The sequence below is a fragment of the Micrasema longulum genome, unplaced genomic scaffold (assembly GCF_059751315.1).
Source record: "Micrasema longulum isolate JH-2025_06_02 unplaced genomic scaffold, ASM5975131v1 h1tg001939l, whole genome shotgun sequence".
NCBI lineage: Eukaryota > Metazoa > Arthropoda > Insecta > Trichoptera > Brachycentridae > Micrasema > Micrasema longulum.
In genome coordinates this window covers 70,876-93,486 of record NW_028279113.1, presented here as the reverse complement: position 1 = coordinate 93,486, position 22,611 = coordinate 70,876, and the positions used below count along the sequence as shown (strand labels likewise).

At 32.9% G+C, this 22,611-nt stretch overlaps 1 protein-coding gene across 1 annotated transcript in view; it reads left to right on the top strand.

Moving 5' to 3' along the window:
- Window positions 1–108: 108 nt before the first annotated feature.
- The window catches only part of LOC148273480 (ATP-binding cassette sub-family G member 8), a 69,682-nt gene continuing 47,179 nt past the window's right edge, over window positions 109–22,611 (top strand). The window contains exon 1 of the mRNA XM_088238649.1: window positions 109–445. The gene's annotated coding sequence lies outside the window, so the exon portion shown is untranslated. The remainder of the gene's footprint in view (window positions 446–22,611) is intronic.

Below are 22,611 nucleotides of genomic sequence, written 5' to 3'. Positions count from 1 at the left end.
GGCGTTTGTTTCATTTAACTCTCCGCGTGAAACAGAGAAAGCGATATCGAGGCAGTGTATTCCTCGATGTATGTTCAACAGTTGTCGGGGCCGCGGCCGGCTAGAAGTATACCGAGTACCGGCTGTACCCAGTGTAGACTTTAGAGGTAGAGATGAGGTCGATCGCTTCACGTTCACGCTGAAACCAGCGACGCGCCTGGGCTGTAGCTACCAGCGACTGCTGTCAAGCGCAGGCTCGCCTAACCAAGTTTCGGATGAATTTTACAATAAAAATAACATTCTTTTCATAAAAAGTGTTAAGTATCTCTCGATGTTTAAGTGAAGATATTGAATCCTGGTGTGCGTCTTTCAAAAATATTTGGTCATAACACCAGAGTGCTTAACTTTTCAGTGATTTAGTTTGTGATTTATTGTGAGCGGTGTCATGTCGTGCGGTCGCTCTTTTGTAAGTATCTCTTTCTGGAACTGCGCTTTCTGTCCATTGTTTAAAACCCAATATGTTACTGAATTATTTATGGCAATATTATTAACACGTAGGACAACTATTGTCGTTTCTTTTATCCGTGCATGTAATATCTCATAAAGGTTTCCGCTATCGAATCATGGGTGTAGAAGTCACCACATACCTTTCAAGTGATTCTTACAAGGAAGGTTTTATGTTCAGAGGTACAAATTCGTGGAAAATATATAGATAGTTATGCATATATTGTACCTGCCTTCTATATTGTTTAGTGCATCTTTTCTCAATCTGTTTTGTATCGTGAATCGCAACCTCCTGAAAAGGCTATAGAAAAACTTTTCAATTATTCATCGGTGAATAATTGGCTTACATATATCAAATAATACTATGTTTATTTATTATACCCATAACTTAAAACTCATTATTTAATAATATGATTTTTTGTGCGGGTACGCGTATTTTACAAAATGCTACTTCGATCCTCCTATAGGTGCTCGCGACCCCCAATGTGAGATGCGATGCCTTAAGTAAAAATAAATAGATAATATTTTCTGAATTAGATATTCTAGATAGTAAATTTTTAAATATTAATTTATCCTAGGATCGCGATCTCAGATGATCAAATAATGAATGTAGGTGTTACCACTCAGAAGGCTACAAGGAAACTCATCATGAAGTAAAAAGACACCCATCGTAAAAACGAATGGAATGTGAACTTTAAAGACGACACATTAAATTACCTAATTTATTCGATTTCGATATTTTTGTAAAAAAAAACACATCACTCTACTTTAAAAAAATCACAACTAAATTTGGATGATTTTTCCAATTTTCGTCATATTTCTAATCTTCCCCGCTTATCAAAAATACTAGAAAAATTAGTTTCTCGTGGGTGCCTTAATTATATCGAGCATAATTCTCCAGTTTCGGTAAGGCATTCGGCATACCGACGTTTTCATTCCACGGAGAATGAAGATATAAGAGTACCGTCTGACATTATAACGGCGGTAGATTCTGGTCATCTTGTGTTGTTGGCTTTTTTGGACATGAGTGCTGCATTTGATACTGTAGACCATAATCTTTTTCTTGAACGCCTGGAGAAAATTTATGGTATCTGTGATTAGGCATATATGTGGTTCAGTTCATATCTTCATGAAATAAAATATGCAGTTGTGGTCCAGGGTGAAAGCTCGCCCAACTTTCAAGCGTCTACGGGAGTGCCTCAAGGCTTAGTACTCGGACCACTCCTCCATCTCCCAGAAACTAAAGATATAGAGAACATTGTCAAAGGATATGGACGATACACATATTTATTACTTTTATTGTAAACCAGGCGAGAGGAGTGTGTTCGTTGACTTAAACGATTGATGCATCAAGAAAATAGGAAACTAGATGACTGAAAATAGACTAACATTAAACCCATCTAAAACGGAACAACTATGGATGGCTTCGGGCAGACGACAGAATTTAATTCAGGATACGGAACTACACGGTCCAAAGAATATTTTCTTCATTAATTTTGACTCCTCTCTTGATGCTCATATTGGTGGGACGATAAGTTCATGCTTCAACCAGCTGAAACAAAGCAAATGCATACACAAAAAATTGCCGGATAAGGCCGTCAATTAATAAATAATGCTTTTGTAGTGTCTAGAGTCGATTATTGTAATGATATCTACGCAGGTCACAATAAACTGACTAGCATATAGTTTGTATAAAATGCAGCAGCAAAACTTATTTTTAGAATCTCTAAGTTCAGTAATATCACTCCGCTGCTTTGGGAATTACACCGGCTACATTTTTCACAGAAGGTGGAATACAAATTCTGTTGGCTGATGTATTAGTCACTGCACAACTCTGCTCCGATCCAAAAGAACTATGCATTTCAGATGAACTAGCTGACACACGTATTATGCTTAGATCAGCTACACCTACGGCAATAGGAAAAGTTATTATACCTTATTTTTTACGCAACCAGCGCATTAAATTCGATGAACGCGCAACAGCGGAGCAGGCCTTACGGCATGGAACGCTCTTCCAGCAGATGTGCGAAACTGTGAGATAACTGATTGCCCCCCTGTTCTCTTAAATAAATCCGTAGCATGTGAAGGCAAAATAATTTGTTTTACTTGAATTATAAAATTTAAGTTCAAATTAAATTTATATTCATAGAATCACTTTGTAAAAGTCCTCGAGGCATTATATCACAAAAATGGCGCTATCTAAGTTATCTATAATAATAATAATTTGTAAGCTGGAAGATATTGCTTTTAGCAATAAGTCCGCCAAAGTATTTATTCTTTGTAAATTAATTTTTAAATAAATAATGGAACTTTAGAAACGCATTCGAAATGTTTTGAGTACATTCAAATCTTTTTGGGCTTATATTAAAATATAACCCTCTTTGGTTTCTATCCAAATAGTCTGATATTTAAATAGAGACGAATAAAATATTACTGGTAACCCAACTGAGTTGAAGGAATTTTTGGGAAATATGGAAATCTAGACACTGTTACATTCATTACTCAGCCTAACGCGTCGTGGTGCAGTTGATTAGACGGCCAACTGAGAAACAGGCGTCGCGGGTTGGAAGAAAAAACTCCAAGAAAGGTTTTTTCTCAATTGGTCTGGGTGCTGTAGTGTATATTTAATTACCTCCTTCCATATCGCCTCTTTCCTACCTGCTGACATGCCTTTAAGGAAATACTTGGCTGGTTAGTCCTTTAAAAAAAATAAAAAATGTTTGCGATTTCCACAGATGGGATTTTTATTGAATTCTTTTTTCTTACTTTATTTATTTAATGGTAGGCAAACGCACTAGCACACCGGTACGCCAGTAAACCATGAAGCTGATCAATCGTCTACTATCTCTTCACTCTACCCCGATTTTACTGTCTCGTGTAGATTTGCGCAATCGTTGTCAAATCCGGCCGTATTTTGCTCTTGCGCCTAGCACCTATTAGAAACAACAACAAGAGAGGATAGAATGCCACTTTATACACAGATCTCGCTTCCTCTAAACTCCACGACGATTATTCTGACTCTTGTCCGTCTTCGAGTATTTGTCGAAAACCTGTAAGTCCCAAATTTATTTTTGTTCAGGGGAGAGTGAAAACAGTTTTTACTTCAGTAACGAATGGTAATGAAGTTTTTCTTTCGAAATAATAGGGGCTTGAATAAGATGCCGCTGTTTCCCGACAGATGATGCTTTATTATTTTTTTACACCGGGCAATACTACAGCCAACTTCATCATTTGCGGGACATTTTACTACGTTACTTTTTTTTATTGCCACCAAAGCTCATAGAATTATTGTGGAGACTTACGGAAACCATTCTCTGTCGGGAACAACATTGATTTTGATGTTGAAGATAAAGAACTCTCTGACGCGCCGAAAAAGTTTGAAGACGAATAATAGGAAGCATTACTCGATGAAAACCCACGTCGTACGCGAAACGAATTTGCAGAATCATTAGGAGTTGATCGCACAACAGTTGCCATACGTTTAAAAGCATTAGGAATGATTCGAAAGCAAGCGAATTGGGTGCCATACGACTTGAAGCCGAGAGACGTCGAATAAAAGCAGCCAGAACTTATTTTAGTCTCCAATATTAAAATTAATTAAACACTGTACGAATACATAAGTTTTACACACAGCCTAACAGAAAACGCCAAAATATCATTTTTGATCATTTGTTGACTCACGAGCATTACAAGTTTGAGTGACAACATATTTTTCGGTCTTCCTCGTTTTTTGCATCCATCAACAATGGCTTCGTTAATCCTTTTACCCATTCTATCGCTGTCCATTTGCTCCACTTGTCCAAACCCACTTGAATATAATGTAAATATTTTTTTTTCTTTAAGATATAATAAACACTTACTGTATAGACAATTTATTATGTTACATGAATTTTCTCTTGAACTGTCATTTTTTCTCTCAGATACATTATTATTCGACAGCAGAAGCTTCCGTTATCTTTTAAGTACCTATATTTTTGAGATGTTTAAAATACGTTCTTCAAGATACGACTTACATACTTGTTCAACACTCGTATAAATGCAACAGATGTTCAGTGGGTTTCGTATTAGTAAACATACATTATTACATAGTAATTGTAAGTAATAAATTACGAGGAATGAGAGTTTTCTCGTTGCCAAACTGTTATCCACTATCTACTCTAGGGAGAATAATGTTACCGAGCCTAGCTTTTGTATGAAAAGCGATATTTTATATGAGATGATTTCTCATCGTGCATCTATTTATATCTGTATTCTTGATTTGGATACGAGAGTAAATAAATTAAAGTTAAATATTAATTAAATGATTATAGTATCATTAAATATATAACACAAGATTCACCAGTGTCAATGGATTAATTCTCTTTAACAAACTTTAAAATAATGTGGAGAAATAACTCTAGATCTTTATATTCCAAATACATAATAAAATAAATAATTAAATATAACATTCTTCCAGTGGCAATATTTTGAACACCGCAATGGTTTAATACTTGCAAAAGAGAAGCGTCTGCTAAGAACTTCCTATTTCATTTCCTTATTTTCAAATCTCCGTATCCGTATCAAGGAAGAATAGTGCTGCGTGTGAAATAGAACCAGAACCTGAACGAGCGTTTTCCACTCGGTGGCTATTCTCAGGTAAAAAATATTTAAAGGGAAAACGAAGCGGAAATGACTCCGCCTAATAAAGCGGTGGTTGGCCGGTTCATACTTTAGGTTTCTGGTTCGATTCCTGAGAAGGTCGACATGAAATATTGATTTCAAAGTTCGTTTTACACCGTAGTATTTCATCGTTCCTGGACTTGCGCCTAAAGCGTAAGACTGATCTGCTTACCTTCGTGTAACAGACGATCAATATGAATATGAATATTTTACTAATAAATATTACATAGGTAGATTTGTATTCCTATATTATAATTATCGTATTTAACCGAGAACCTGTTGTACATAATGAAATTGATGGTGATAAGTATTCAAAAGATTCTCTTTTTGTATGATTTCTTCCAGTTTTAGTTTTCATTTGCTTATACCGTGGCTTACTAGCTGCTCCTGGATTTAATAAACGTAAGATCGGGAATATTAATATAAAACTAGGCCGAAGAGTTACTAACGTCTTCTGATAAAATATCATTAATATTTAAAGCATTAACTTTGTGGTCAAACATTTTACTAAATGTTATTAAATATTTGTACATAACCACTTACCGACTTTTCTATGTCTACCGGTTTCGAGACGCGCCCGTCTCTTCGTCAGGACACCAATTAAAACAACTTGCAAACCAAAACGCAAAACCCACCATACACCTTTACCATAGTTGTTGCACAAAAATATAAAACCAACACGACATGCATTTTAATAAGCATATGAACCCATAAGGACAAACATGCACTGATTAAATTATGAAAATATTCTATGTTGTTTGAGAAATAGTTTAAAAAAGTAGAGGGGATTGAGGGAGGGGGTGAGCTTAAAAGGTTTAAAAGGGTGACCATTACAGTGGAACATCGTATAAAGGACTATATTGGATGTTTGTTTGATTATTGATCAAAGGAACATTATTTTTTAAAGCTTTCCTAATGTGAAATATTTCTATATTATTGACTTTTACCCCTTTATTATTTGTATGTAAGATTTTTAACTCCTGTATTTTTATTAAAGTCATGATTTAAATTGATCAGGTGATTTGCGAATTCAGATAAATTATTTTTGTGAAGACATGTTCTTTAAAACGGATATCAAAATTTCTCGATGTTCTTGCAACGTAAACTAAGGGACAAGAATTGCATTTCAATTGGTAAACACCTGTATTATTCAATAAACTATTTTTATCTTTATTATTTAGCTATAATTTACCAATATTGTTATTTGTATATATTTTTGTGCAACAACTATGGTGAAGATGTATAGTGGGTTTTGCATGTTAGTTTGCATGTTGGTTTAAATGGTGTCTTGACGAAGAGACGGGTACGTCACGAAACCGGTATACATAGAGAAGTCGGTAAGTGGTTATATACAAATATTAGTAACGGCTAAAAGGATCTACGATGCGAATGTTGATGGATGCAGAAAACGAGGAAGACCGAGAAAGACATAGCACGATCAAGTCCATCAAATACTTGAAGATGGACATGTCAAAAGTAGGAATAATCGGCGTGCGTGCATGAGAAGATGTATGAATGTAGAGGAAGCGAGGTCTGTATGCCAAGATAGAGTGATATGGCATTCTATTCTCTCTGCCTACCCCTACGGGAAAATTGCGTGATGGTTTGTTTGTTTGTTTGTTTTAATAACATTTATTAAGGTCTTCGATCAAAAAGTAATTTTTTTACTGATTATTCATTTTATAACTTATACAGGTACGTACGCCATTTTTAAGTAATTGTGGAACGGGGCTGTGGGGTGGAATGACGTTATCTTGGTTTCGCTATTTGTGACATTCTGCTAAGAAATAAAGATTCGTTTTTGTTAATAATTTATTTTTTGAAGTTTTTTTTGTGTACCTCTAAAAGTGCAGTAAATTTACTTTTCGTACAAGCAGTTTTTCATAGTGTAGAATTACATTTCGATCACTTACTGACCGAACCTTTTTGTGTGGATACCCGATATATTTTGTACCAACGTATTATTCTATGATGTACCTATAAAATATAGGTTCAGGAACGAGTATCTTGCTCCATTAGAGAGGTAGAAACGTTAAATATAAAATTATAATGTGTATTTATATTTATAACAATGCGCCTAGGCGCATGTTGCACAATCACTAGTGACGAATGGCAAATATGCGGTTTAATAAGACTAAAATTATCATTTTTTTATACATGTTATATTTCGTGGGGCGTTGCAGTTACTCAAGAAAGAAGAATGAATGTGGGAAACTTATGACAGCGGATTTCAAACCCGTTTGACTTTATCCGTAAAATGCAATTGCCGCAATTCCCGCAAATTATTGTTCAGGCACAATAAGCCGAGTCATGACTGTCATGAGTCATGAACGAAAGACTGAAGGCGCTGTGTGCTGTGTGCATACGAGTAGGTATAAGAATGTGCAAATATTGGGCGACCTCCGGAATTCTCACTCTGCAGCTGCTTGTAACGAGAGACGCCCGAAAGCCGAATATGATTTATACAGGAAAATTCTTCGGATTCCACAAATGTTGTTCGCTTTGTTACTCATTCTATTATTATAGCGATTGTCATTACATAATTGCAGCACGAGCAATGTATGACAACTGTTCAAACAACTCTTAAACTTGCGTTAACATTATCAACTTAATGTATATGTAATTCAATGAGTTCAAAAATAAAAATTCTTCGGATGATTGATGGTTATGAAAATTCCACGGATATTTTATTTTACAAATATCCATTTAGTACCATTTCACACGTATCGTCTAAATCCACACGGCACAGTAAAATTAGGAAGGATTGACATTTAATGTTTTGTTTTGTATTTATTTAAAATTTATAACAGGTAAAAATCCTGCAAAAGGAAATTGAGTGGAAATTAGTCAGCCGCGAGGTGTACTAGTTATTGTGTTTGTCTGGCATTAAATAAAAAAAATCACTATAATACATTAAATATCAATCCACCCTATGGTATTATATAGTGCCTTGTGGATTTTGTGAACTGGGTCTTAGACTGAATTAATTCCTGCGTATATAAAAAGTAATGTGTTTCCCGTACGTGCTGATCTTCTAAACACATCCTGCGGTCTTGTCATTTCCCCTCTCTATGACTACCGAATGGAGTGTCTCGCTACTATCCATGGCCCTGTAATAGGTCCAGTCGGATATACAAGCCCAAAAAACTCTTTTTTTTGCTACAAAATGAATGACCAGAATTTGATACGAACATCAAATGTTAGGGACCTGGGGGTTTGATTTGTGAGCACCCTGACATTTCATGAACACATAGAGACAATCAGTGGTAATGCATTGAAGATGTTAGGGTTCGTTCTGCGTACTGCCAGGGTTTTTGAAAATACCCGCATGTTGAGAACTCTTTACAACTCCTTGGTGCGAAGTAGACTCGAGAGTGGCTCGATGATTTGGGGACCACATGAACTGAAGTACTCTCTTATGATAGAGAAAATCCAAAAGAAGTTTCTGAGATATCTCTACATGAGAGTGCGGGTATTATCCTTGGCTCTACCCGACCGATTTTCTCCAGAGTATGCTCGGCTACAACAGTTTAGAGTTTAGAAGAAAAAAAAATGAATAAATTAAATAAATAAACAAATCGACAAAATTAATTATTCATGCATCAAATCAATTAAATTTTAGAAATTACATTTTCGAAACTAGCCGCAAATAGCATTTTAAAAAGCAACAGAAATTCTCATTAAATGAATATGTACCTTCGTGAATATGTACATAAAATCATCATCATTCCCTTTCCGCAACTAATGATGCACTGCATTGGTACACCAATTGCAGCGTATCTTGATCATTTTTTGTTACATGAAGGTAAGGCGACCTCCGTGGTGAAGTGGTCAAGACGTTTGACTCACGCGCGGAAGGTTCCGGCTTCGATTCCCGGTGGAAACACAAAAATTAAAATGTGATCTTTTTCAAGCCTGAGTGTTCTGTGATGTAATCCACCACTGTAATTGGACCTCCTGGCCTGTTGGGGTTCAAAAAAAAAGATTATCAGTCTTACGCTTCAGGTACCAGTCCAGGGACTAAGAAATATTCAGTGTGAAAACACCTTTGTAAATAAATGTATCATATCAACCACGTCGGGAATCGAACCCGAGACCTCTTGCATGATAGTAAACGCGCTGATCATTACACCACGAGGCCGAAATAGGTAACACAACAAAAGTCGACAAAAACGCACTCATTAAACCGCCACATATTATGTTTGTTTCATCTCTAAAAGTAACACCCGAAACTTTAGTTTCAATGCTGTTCATGTTTTGGGTCGATTTCCCGAAGCTTCACCAAGCCAACATACGTAGTATATTGTTTAATGCATTAAATCTATATAATATTCACCCCTGGATGACTCGTTCTATCTTCAATGTCATTTATTGTATTCATTTACATGAAAAACAGCCATTACCTCATTTTCTCATCAAATCCTCGAACAAGAGTTGCATATCATATTTCCGGCAATTTCATGCAATGTAGATATAGGTAACTCAATTCTAGTTGAGGCCATCCAATACATTCAAATAGCCTTAGTATTGATGTGTCTCTACAGTCTTCCGAAGGATACAATAGTATGTGTTTATTAAACACGAATACTTAATTCACACGAATCTTCGAAATCAAGACGGCACGGTAAAATTAGGGTTGATTGACATTTATTATATTATTTTGTATTAATAAATAATTTATTCATGGGCTGCTCTTGGGTGAAAATCCTGCAAAAGGAAATCAAGTGGAAATTAGTCACCGTATTGCGTTTGCCTGGCATTAAATAAATAAACGTAATAAAAAAAATAAATTAGAATACTATAAACATCAACCCACCATAGGTTAAATTATTATTAATCAATAAGTAATCTAAAATCAATAAGTAATCGAATGCATTAAAAAAAATTCAACCGAAAGTATAAGTATATTTTAATTTTTCAAAACTTGCCTTCAGGCTTGACGATTTTACAAATACATTTCTGTGAACATACAGTTTGGAAATATTACTTTTTTATATTACATTTTTAAAGTTCGAGTATTAAGGGTCTATGAAATACTGTCGAGTAAAAAAAAATATTTTTTTGTTACTCATTAGTGGCATAAAAAACATTTTTATATTTGCAATTTCGGATTCCCGCAAAAACGGTCATTGCATCGGCCACGCCCCTAATACGTCACAATTCACGTTAATTTTTAACTTTGTTCATAATCGTTTATTTTTTTTAGAACATCGTCACGAATCTTGACGTCGCAATTATCAATGCCAAACATGTCGCGTTTTTCTAGTGACATGTGTTTTTTACAATTTATTTTTTAAAGTTATATATGAAAACATTTCTCCACAATATCCATACTGATTTTGAAAATACAATTAAATTCGTAGTATGTGATATTTCCCGATTATTTTTAATATAAAGTATTTTTAAAATTCCCTTTCTGAATTGCTTGCATAAACCCTAGTAATTTCCACTTGATAGAAATTGCTTTGTAGAGGTGCTGAGATGGTGATGGTAATGTGAGATGGATACGATCGCTCCTGTCTAGTTTCGAACGTATCCATCTCACATTACCATCCTTTCAAGACAAAAATACTTGATTTATTGGCTTCATTGGCAGCATACTGATAAAATAAAACAGGATATAATCAATTAGTTAAGTAAACCTTAAGAAAGAAGCCTGTTTAGTTGAAACTGGTCGGTGGAAAAAAATTCGTGGTTAAAAAAAAGTTGTTTTATTTATTTTATTATAATGAATAACCACAAAGTTAGTGCTTCAAATAAAAAATATAATTTATTTAGAAAAGTAACACCCTGTGTACAAACTTTGCATCTGTTTGAGTACTGGAATGGCCTCAACTTAAGCTGCGTTACCTAACTTGTACGTTCCTACTACGTATAGCTGCATTTTGCATAAATTACATATAACAATGCCTTGACATGCTCAAGGTAGGTTTTCCTAATGTTTTTAATGTATTACATTGTCTTATTTACAATCTTTCTAAATACATTTTTACAAAACGATAAAATTAAAATAATTTTGTATCGTCACTGCTATACAACCCAGCGATTTTTTTTATCGAAAGTAAATTTATATAATTAAAAATGATTAAAATATAAAAAAAAAAAATCTTTCCAATCAAACTAATTTTTCATGCATAAAAAATATAAGATCTTTTAAAGAAATAATATAGGTTACAATATCATTTAATATCCCAGAGAGGCTACTAAAAATTGTAATTAAATATGTTTTTTAATATGGATTTTTTTATTTAATATATTTATAAGTCAGATAGGTCACCCTCGTGGTGTAATGGTCAGCGCGTTTGCCTACCATACAAGAGGTCTCGGGTTCGATTCCCGACATGGTTGATATGAAATATTTATTTGAAAGGGTTTTTTCACACTAGAATATTTCGTAGTCCCTGGACTGTATCTGAAGCGTAAGATTGATCACCCTATCTTCATGTAACAAAATTTATCGAGATATGCTGCGATTGGTGCACCACTTCAGTGCTCTATGCACCATTAGGTGCAAACATGGAATGATGATGATGATAGATAGATGTGTATTTTTTTAATATAAAAATTATATTTCAAGCACTAACTTTGTGGTTATTCATTATAATAAAATAAATAAAACAACTTTGTTTTTAAGAGATTGAGTTTTACTACTGACGTTTCTTGGTGGAACTGCATTTTAATTATAATAATAAAAATACGTTTATAGTTTTATTCCACTTTTATTTATAAATTTTTACCAGTGATCGGGTTTCGTCGTGACATCGTCAGATTTTATTTTAAACTACTTATTTGTATGTATTTATGTACAAAAATCGGCAAATCTCTTTACTGTGCCAAGCCCACCGTTGAATATTATGTAACTATACGGGGTATTCTGTAAACCCTGTCACATCCAAAACCACGATGATCAGTATGAGCAAGAAGACATATTGGCACATTAAAATAATTTTTTAGATCGACTTAAATCTTAAAAAATAAAATAAAGAAAAAAACAAATCGTTGCTTACTTCTGCAGGGGAGAAACGAGGAGGGGGGAGTCTGAACCGCACGGCCGCGGCCCCCCCTCGAGTCTCCCCTGCAGAAGTAAGCAACCATTTGTTTTATTTCTATATTTTATTTTTTAAGATTTTAGTCTTTTAAAAAATTATTTCAATGAGCCAATATGTCTTTTTTGCCAATAACGGTATGCGGGTAGTGGTCTCGTGAGTCATTAGTAGTGTCGCGGACTCCAGAGCGGGAGGTCCGAGATTCGAATCCCGCCCGACCACAACTTGTTTCCCATTTTCTAAACGGTTATTTTCGACTAAAAGAAAATAACCTCAAAATTTAAATACACAAATATTTTATAAGTCTCGTGCTCCCTTTACCTACGCGTAAACGGGTAAATTGATGCAACCTACGATGCTAAAAGGTAACTATTTATTATATTATAGAATCCCAACCGCCTATGTCTATGCGGTATGTAGCTGCAAACGTTCATTAGCCAACGCCTATTATTGTTATTATGGATAACTTATACAGCCCCATTTTCGTAATATATTACATATAAAGATATCAATTTAATTTTAGCTTTTTTTAATTTAAGAAAAACAATGTACTTTAAGTTTCTTCCGAAACATCACTTCACTCTCACAGTTTCGCACCTCTGCTGGGAGAGCATTCCATGCTGTAGAGCCTGCGACCGCAAATGCGCGTTCGCTTAATTTGCGTAAAGGTATAATAACTTTTCCTTTCGACGTAGATCTGATCTAAGCGTAAAACGTCTGTCAGCTATTTCATTTGTAATGCAAAGTTCCCTTAGATATCCTGGATCAGAGTTGTGCAGTGACTTATACATAAGCCGACAGAGTTTGTATTAATATTAGTTTGTTTGTATTGTAGTTTGTATGTTGTTATTCCCGAAGTAGTGGAGTGATATGACTGAACTCGGAGATTCGGAAAATAAGTCTCGCTGCGGCATTCAATACAGACTGTAGGCGAGTTATTCACAGCCCATCAGTTGATTCGAACAAAAATTGTGCTATGTTAATTACTACTACTGCTACTGCTATCGTCACGCCGTTTTCCCGTAGAGGTAGGCAGAGAGAATGGACCGCCACACACGTCTATCCTGGCATACATTCCAAGCTTCTTCCACATTCATACATCTTGTCGTACATGCCCTTCGGTTCTGTCTGCTTTTGAAATGACTAGAATTACGATTTTGGTTTATCTGATCATGCCGCGTCTTCCTTGGTCGTTTTCGTCCCACGTTACCGTTCATTCTCGCCATATATACCTGTTTTACCATTCTTTCGTCATTCATTCGTTTAACATAACTGAACCATCTCAGAGACCCTTTATTAATTTTATCAATTATACCTGATTCAGATTTACACTCTCGCCTGATTTCATCATTCGTAACCCTGTCATACGTTGATTTCTCACACATTTGTCTAAGAGATCGCATTTCGACCGCGTTCACTCGGCTTTCATCCTTCCTCTGCCAGTTCCACGTTTCGCTTCCACATATAATTGTTGGGTCTAAAACTCCGTTGTGCACTTTCAGTTTAGCTTCGATTGACCTATTACATATTATACGTACAACAAAATCGGTAAATTATACGTGAATTTATAGGTATCGTATCCTGAGTAAAATTTCTTTTGCACTAGTTCCTGTGAATTCATTAGTTTTTGAAAGCCAATCGACGGTCTTTATAGGTTGGCATTAAAAATGACAGAACTTAACCTAAGCATCTTAAAAATAATTTTTAATTAAAGTCGGTATGGTAAAAGCATGATCTATGTAGACATGGCGAGTCATCTTTTAATCAGCTTCATGCTTCTTGAATGCTTGACTTTGCTGTAGGAACATATCGACAATGCTGTTCAGAGAGATTTTGTCAAATGTTGTGAGGATCCTCGACAGAGGTGAAAAGAATCCGCCGTTGGTTCTAAAATTTAATAAAGCAATGACAGCATTGGTACGCAAATTACGGTGAGGTAAGTTTAAGTTTATCGAAGCGAGTATATCATGAGAGCGTCAATATCATCAGATATTATTTTGTGGAAAATGTTGCAAAATGGCCTTTTTAACCGTTATTCCGAATAAATCCGAAATAAGTTTTCTCGGTGAGCCATCTTATTTGTGGATACGAAACTATAGAAGAGTTTTAGCATGTATAGCATTGCTAAATAAAATTTTCTATTACAATGCTGCTGTAATAATACGTTTAGTAATAGTAATGTGAGTAATCATGGATTGAATAATTTGTGCTAATAAGGTGGCAGCTTGCCATAATTACACGCCGACTGGCCAGAGTCACTCTAGTCCTCTAGTCACGGGGACTCTCATGCGACAATAAAGGGGCTGTTGATGCAGTATGCAAGCAAATCGCTTTGTCCTCAATTATTATATCATTCTTACTAAATTGAAATGCGCAACGGACTCTCAGTGCGTTCACTTGACAGATTTACCTAATATTACACGAATCGCCATCATTTTAATTCTTTAATTTAACTCACCCAATAATATTACCTATTTTTTTAACAGCGATGACGCCGCGCCGTTGCGAATTTGGAGATCCCCTGAGCTCTCATCGGCTGGGTTAAGTGATCACTTTACACACTGTGTTTTATTCGCCATTCTGCATTTAGGTAGTTGACTTCAATATCTACGTATGGCATTTTTTTCGATTCACTTTATATGCTCGGTTTGAGTTTGAATATTACATTACAAATCTTTACAGACGAATTCTGTATGTTTCCCGGAATCGATTTCAATATTAGATATAATAAAATAAAATAAAATAAAAAATAAAAAATTACCACGAGCGTTAGTTTACTATAGAGAATGAAAGTACCTAGAAAACTAGCGACATCTATGAGTATATTGTTAAAACAGGTTTTTATAGACCTGCACTGCTATTCCGAACGCTCTCGCGGCCGTAGAAAAAGCTTTTATCTCGCGTATTCACGTTCGAAATACGCGAGATAAAAGCTTCTTCTACGGCCGCGAGAGCGTTTGGAATACCACCCCTGGGGTGCTATCTACCACTCTCGCGGCACGAGAAAACAGTTTTTCTCGTGTATTTTGTATGTAAATACACGAGATAATACGGCCGCGAGAGCGTTTGGAATACCACCCCAGAAATCTTTATATTGGATTCGTTTAAAAGATAGACAACTTCGAGATTTTGTATTAACCTAACTTATTTAAACCAGAGCATTTCAGCAAAGCTTGAGAAAATATCTAATATTGAAATCGATTCCGGGAAACATACAGAATTCGTCTGTAAAGATTTGTTTTTTACGCAATAACGTCAATAACGTATCTTGACTTTAATAATTGTGATCTATCTTTAATAATATAAAGAAGGGGAAAAAACAAGTTCTAAACAAAATTGCTTGACATGATCTATATTTACACTATCTTTAAACTGGGTATTTTTTTGTCCACATTGATACAATGGCCTACTCTTCAACTGATTTATTTTCCTTTCGAATTTGCCCACAAAGAAAGCATTTGAGGTTCACTTCGTGTTTTTATTCAAAGAAAGTACCTACCTAACATTCACTCTATATTTTGAAATGAAAGTCAATTGTACTGTTTATGTACCCAGTTGCCTGACTAGACACGGGCTCATTACTCATTTCATTATCTCCATAAAATAATATTAAACGAATGATAAAAAATACATATTAGATATTACCTAGGTACATACAAATATTATATATAACACAGAACGAGCATTCAATTTTTCAATTTTATTAATTCATATGTACATTACAAAATGGAATATCTTAATTCATACGTGTAGAAATAATGAAAATAAAAAGGTTAAATTAGGTATAAATAAAAATAACACATAAGTATACATAATATCCAGAGAACAATATTTTTTCAAAGTAAAACAATCTTGTAACGAAAAACTCCCTCAGAGACGTGAAAAATGTCAATGTCCAAAGTAATATAGTTCAACATAGAGATAGCCCTTCCAACAGGCATAACCATTCGCAGGTTGGTCCTGTATATTGGAATGCAAAACAGTCTTTGCCGAAGCTGTCTAAGGTTACTATCCGTAACATAAAAGCCAATGCTCCGCATAATTTCAGGGTTGTCAATAATACCGCGCGGCAATCTTTGAATTTTCATACAATTAGACACATAAATACACATGTTAGCTTATACCGTCTCGATATGTACCGATGAATAGAGGGTTTATAATTGCATCCCTGTGCCCGTATCACAATGGGAAGTTAAAATTTATCTTCAATTTTATCTACAAAGTTTTTTTTTTAGTTTTTTTTTTTATTATATTGAAAACATATTATACATAATTATATACAATATATACAATATTCAGATAATATTTTTTTATTTTTTTAGAGACGTTTTTAAATTTTAAACTATAATATTATTTAACAAAAGCAGAAAAATTAAAATTATGATATACTACAAATTAAAAAGGGTATGAAAAATACTTGAAAATAACAGAATAAACAGAATACTAGGCATGGAAATAAATTCAAAATAATGTTTACATTATGCAATCTGGGAAAGAAAATTGAAAAAGTTTAAAAATTACATGGATGTATATATACATACTGAACTAGTACAAAATAAAATCATTTTTTTTAATTAACAAAATATGCGCACACCCAATACAGGTTAATTTTTTTTATCAAAAACGTTGAAAAAATTTAAATTATGTATACAAGCCAAAAAAAGTATATAAAAAGAAAAAAACACAAATAACATTTAAATAGTATTAAAAATTACATATACAAGCAAAAACGGTGAAATATTAAAAGGTATATGTTAAATTATGTTTTCGTATGAAAAATAGAATATTCATGGAAATTTTTCTTCTAAAAATCTTCAATTACGGGCTACCGACGAAGATACTTTAAATTGACTTTACTTTGTACTGTCTCGATATGTACCGATGAAGATAGCGTTTGTAATCGCGACCCTTCTTTGGTAGCATCTGCTAAGTACGAATAGGGTACTTCTTCAATTTTATACTAATTCTGACTTAATATTTATCATTTTAATTGCACGAAGATTTCATTTCGTGACCTTTGTTGCCAGTAGAATGCCACCTTATGGGAACTAGGAACACAGAAGCACCCAAGTCTCGAGTGTCCTAACTCCTGACAAAAGGCTTCAGCGGAGTCGAATGCACGGAATAGTTTATATCGCAACCCATTAACTTCTGTCTGCTGAAATCATGGGGCTTGTTTTAGATCCTCGCCAAAATCAATTGGATTTTATCGAGGGGTAGAGACCACTGTATAAGATTGCTTCGGGAATAAATATATAATATCGATGCTATCTTCATTTTTATCCATATACGTATATATGTATATCATCTTTGAATAAACTTAACAGTGATGCATAATTATTTGTAAATATATATTTTAACTTTATTATTATGTTTTTTAAATTACATATTCTACCATATATGTAGATATGTTACCATTATTACTTTTTTGTATTATTTTGTATTTATTTTTAATAACAATTAATTAGCGAATTGAATTATAAAATTACTATAAATTAGTAATTACATATTGCCATGTATTATTATATAACTTTTCTGCATTCCATTTTTCCATGTTTAATTTTTGGTTATTTATATTTTTCTTTTATTATTTCATTTATTGTTTTGATTATTTTGTAAATTGTTTAATATGTTAATATGTGTTTTTGTTTTATATATGGAAGAGTCCCGACTTAACACGGAATTTTCTAACAAGTCGGGACATAAAAAAAATATAATTGTGCTCTATGATAAAATTGTGTATTTTGTGCATTAAATAAATAAATAAATGGAAGACGCGGGGATTACTATTACAAAGAGAAATATAGTTTGTAGATTATAAACGAAACCATCATTAAGGCTGTAGTCTGGTAAAACGCACACAAAATGAGGAAATCATACGATTTTGCCATTTTAAAACGAATGTTTTTTTTTTAATCACGCAATAATAAAAAAATGAAAAAAGTACGCAAAACATATGATTTTGCCACTTTCAAACGCCGTTCTTTCAAAATCGCGCCATTAAAAAAATTTAGTAAATAAACATTAATTATGAACGATATTTTTCCAAGGTGTTTCTTTCCAAATATACTTAAACGTTTGGTATAACTATAATTACTTTTTAACTATAATTATTTTTTCAGAAATACCCCAGAAAATGGTCATTTTTCTTAAATTTTTATTTACGTTATTTTTTGAATGGCGTGATTTTTAATGAACGAAGTTTTAAAATGGCTAAATCGTATTATTTTATTACTTTTTATCAGATAACAGCCTTAAATGACAATAGGTTGTTCGCCTAAATTATTATGGATTCGACTATAACAACCGTTTATCCTTGAAGTACTCTGTAATTAAAACTTGTTGATTTTCTCACTTATTAACAATTACACGCACACGAAGGTAGTAGGTATAAACATTAAAATAAACACGATTTACATAAAACATTAAAAACAATATTCATTCAAAGTTTTAATTGCGAAATATCATATTATAGAGGTATTTCATATTTTCTTTTTACTATTTTACTGTTCACGGCTTAGGCGTAAACTTTGCGATTGGTCGGCGTCTGTGGCGTCGCACTGTGGAAAATAAAGGTAGGTTTTGGATCAAATGTCAACAACTCTTTTATTTTTAGAGGTATATTTTTGAAAAACACGCGAAAATAAAATATTCTTAAAAGCTTCAAATGAAATACATTTTATTATAATATTTTTTTATCATACTATAAAATACAACATTAATAATGGTGTTCGTTTGATTATAATATGTATACAAAATAATTATTATAATATCGATGAGTTATGATTATTATTATTATAAAATGACAAATACCTATCAATAAAAGATTCGATAATGTATGTTAATTATTATATTTTGTACCTTTCACATTATTTTTATAAAACTTTTTTCTTTTCTTATTCCTTAAATTTAAACTTGTCTTCTTTCTATTTACTTTATTTTTATTACTGTAAATACATATGTGTATTTTTATTTTATTTGCAACTTCTAAGTGCCTTACATTTATTAATTGTTAAATTGCTTTTATTTTGATACCGATAATGTACTTAATCAATGCCTTACGCCACTGTGGAAAAAAAATATATTGACCGTTTTCACAATTTTCGTTTATATATATTCTTATTTTCTGTATACAATATATGTAAACACTGTTGTTTTTTTCCCAAATAAAAAAAAAAAATAATGAATAACAAACTAATTCGAAAATATTTTTCATAAATAGTCGACATTTGATAGCGGTTTTTGGTTTTCTGACTTTTATCACATTTTTTACAATAATTTCATGATAGGCAAATTTTGGCAGCTAATTTGTATAAATGTTTTTTATGAATACCTAGACTACAAAACAACGTTAAATGTCAAGCATAGGAAGACGTGGGTGGCTGTCAAAAGTCTCGATTAACTTTTTAAAATATTTTATTTTATAATTATTTAAATATATATATTTTTTCAAAAATCAAATGTTTTATGATGTTCAAAATATGAAATTATAAGATATATATACAATACTTTATATCAGCTCCTCTAAAGTTTAATAAGAAATTAAGTTTTAAAATGATGAAGTGAACAGATAAAAAAAATCTAATAGCGAGTTATTTACAACTCGTTAAAATGGTCTTGAAAATTAAATATTTGGGTAAATCATAAGAACGCAAATATTTATTTAAAAAAATAAAATAATACAAAATGGTATCCGTAAAAAACTACAGCCTGTGGCATGGAAAGAAAGTATTATATTTACTTAATTTAAAATTCTAACATTATTTTATAGTTTGACTCTTAAACTATTGAAAAAAAATTATAAAAATGTGCCAGTAGCAACATTGGTAAAAATTACATATGATATGCCGTTGTTCTGCCATTTTCCATAGTACGTCGGCGCGTTATAGAGTATGCACTATAATGCAGTACTTACGTATTTATACCGTGAGGATTAGTACAACTAGATACATTTAAAATTTCAGCAACATTTTCTAGTTACACGCATCTTTATATCTTCCTCCATGAATGCAACAAATTGACAAGTCGGGATGCATTCAAATCATATTACGATGATTTTATTTGATTACTTGTCTGAATAGACAAATGTACCATTCATGAAGAAGGATATTTTTTTTATATTTTTAGTGGTAAATCTACCAGGAGTTAACAGAAAATATATGGCTAACATATTTTAGGTTACCAGGCAGACCCCGCGGACGTCGTTAGTCGCTTTCATCTTGTAAACAATAATATAATACGTAAAGCCAATGCTTTATTTATTTAGTGTTTACTTTTTATCATGGACACTTACTACTCTGCTCAATGTATATTTTTTCTTTTAATCATTGTTAGGTTCCTAGAATGCCATTCATAAGTTTCATACCGTCCATGCGCTCTGTAGCTGCAAAACGATTAGTAATCCAGCTTCAATATGTAAATGTTATCAACTATCATATACCTACATTTTGTAAAAGGGGTCTAGAATTTCTACCGTCCATGCGCTCAATAGATGCAAAACATGCTGGGATATTTATTTATGTTACAGCCACCTTGAGGCGATTTTCACAAAAATGGCTCATTATAAATTATCCGTAATAATGAAAATAACTCAAAAATACTAATTTTGAAGTAACCTAGTTGAAGTAATCACCCCGCGATATTATAAATATACGCAATAGCTAAGTATTTTTTTTAAATGTATCATCTCTGTGTTAAAGCATAAATTTGTTTTAAATCCCTTTATATATTATTAAACCTACATAACGGGGCCAGGCGGTAAGGTTTTCGATTAGAGAAGCAGTTACTTGGTACTAGATACATAGGTAAAATATTTACCTACTATCAATACAGTAATTCGAGCTAATTGCTTTGAAATAAACTAAAAAGCGATTTTATACCATAATTTCAGCATAAAATAATTCTATTTTATAGCTTAATATTATAATTCCACCGTGCTAACTGATTTTAGTGCTAAATTTGTTATAAAACGGTCAGAATATATGAAAATATATAAAAAATGGATTGGTTTGTCAGAACTGCTTCTACAGAGCTTGTAAGTGCTCAATTTCGCGCTCAAATGGACTTATTTATTCATTTTCAGTTCACAAACAGTAAAATATATCACAATATCAATACAATTTATAAAATAAAAAATTATAACACTAAATATCTTTCACCAATTATATGTGAATACCAATAGTCACATAACAAAAATTAAAATGAGTATAAAGGTTAAAATTTAGTTTTAATTTTATGATATTAAAGCAATTTATTAGAGTTTTTATAAGATTAGTTTTAATAAAATTTCATTCAAAATAGATGCAATTTATACAGTCGAATAGAATTTCACTAGAATATTAATAAAGTCTAGTAATAATAATCAGTTTTTTTTCATGCATATCAATAAGTATAGTAATAATAGTCACAATAAAAATATAAAAAAATAAAAAATAATAAGAATTTGAATTTAATTAAACTTAACAATATAAAATATTATGAATTCAGTACTGAACGACCACCTCATAGGAACCTACATTACGCGGCTCCTTATTCTAGAATTAGACGGAGCGTAATGATTTTTACGCAGAAGAAAGGTTGTGTGTGGGTCATGATGGTTTTGCGGTTCTCTCCAAACCATTTGTACACCAAATTTAAGGCACTTCCTCTTTCCAACTGTCCATTGTCGCAAATGTTCCACACATGTTTTACATACGAAATGGGGCCTAAGATTTATCCTGATCTCCCAAATGAATGCCAAAATAGGCAAGATAAGCTCTTTTCACTAAGTCAGAAATAGCTTTTCTGCTTTCTTTTAAAGTGTATTCGCCACATACATAACAAAAAACATCGGGATGATTTACGCAGCTTCGTCTGCTTGTGAATGTCATTGTTTTAGTTTAGTGTTTTGATACTATACTATAAAACGACTAAAATTTACACAAAATGGTAGCACAACTTCACTTGCGAAAACTCAATAATATAGTAATCGGGTACGACCAAGGAACGATGTTCCTGACTTTAAAATTAGTGGGGATGAAGCAAGTATGGGAGAGGAGGTTCATAGGCAATGCCAAGAATAAAATAAGTCATTTAGAGCATGGGATTGAGCAGGGCGGGTTAACCTAGTATGAGAAGGTTGATTCAGGTATATATTTGGCTAATTAGATTCTAATTTTGAGAAGGAATTATCTATTTTGGCCGTTAAAGGTATGTTTATTTCTTTATTTTCGGCTAGTATCAGAGCTTACTAGCCGGCTAAATGCAATAAATAGCAAGATAAATAAATAAATAAAAATAACAGTTTTGAAATATTTTCCATATTGACACCGGTGAAATTCAAATATGTGATTGCGCAGCAGGATTAGACGTCGCGAAACGTAAATATTTTGAAATTTAATGTTAGGTGTTCACGGATGTTGCATTGTGATCGCGAATACGATAA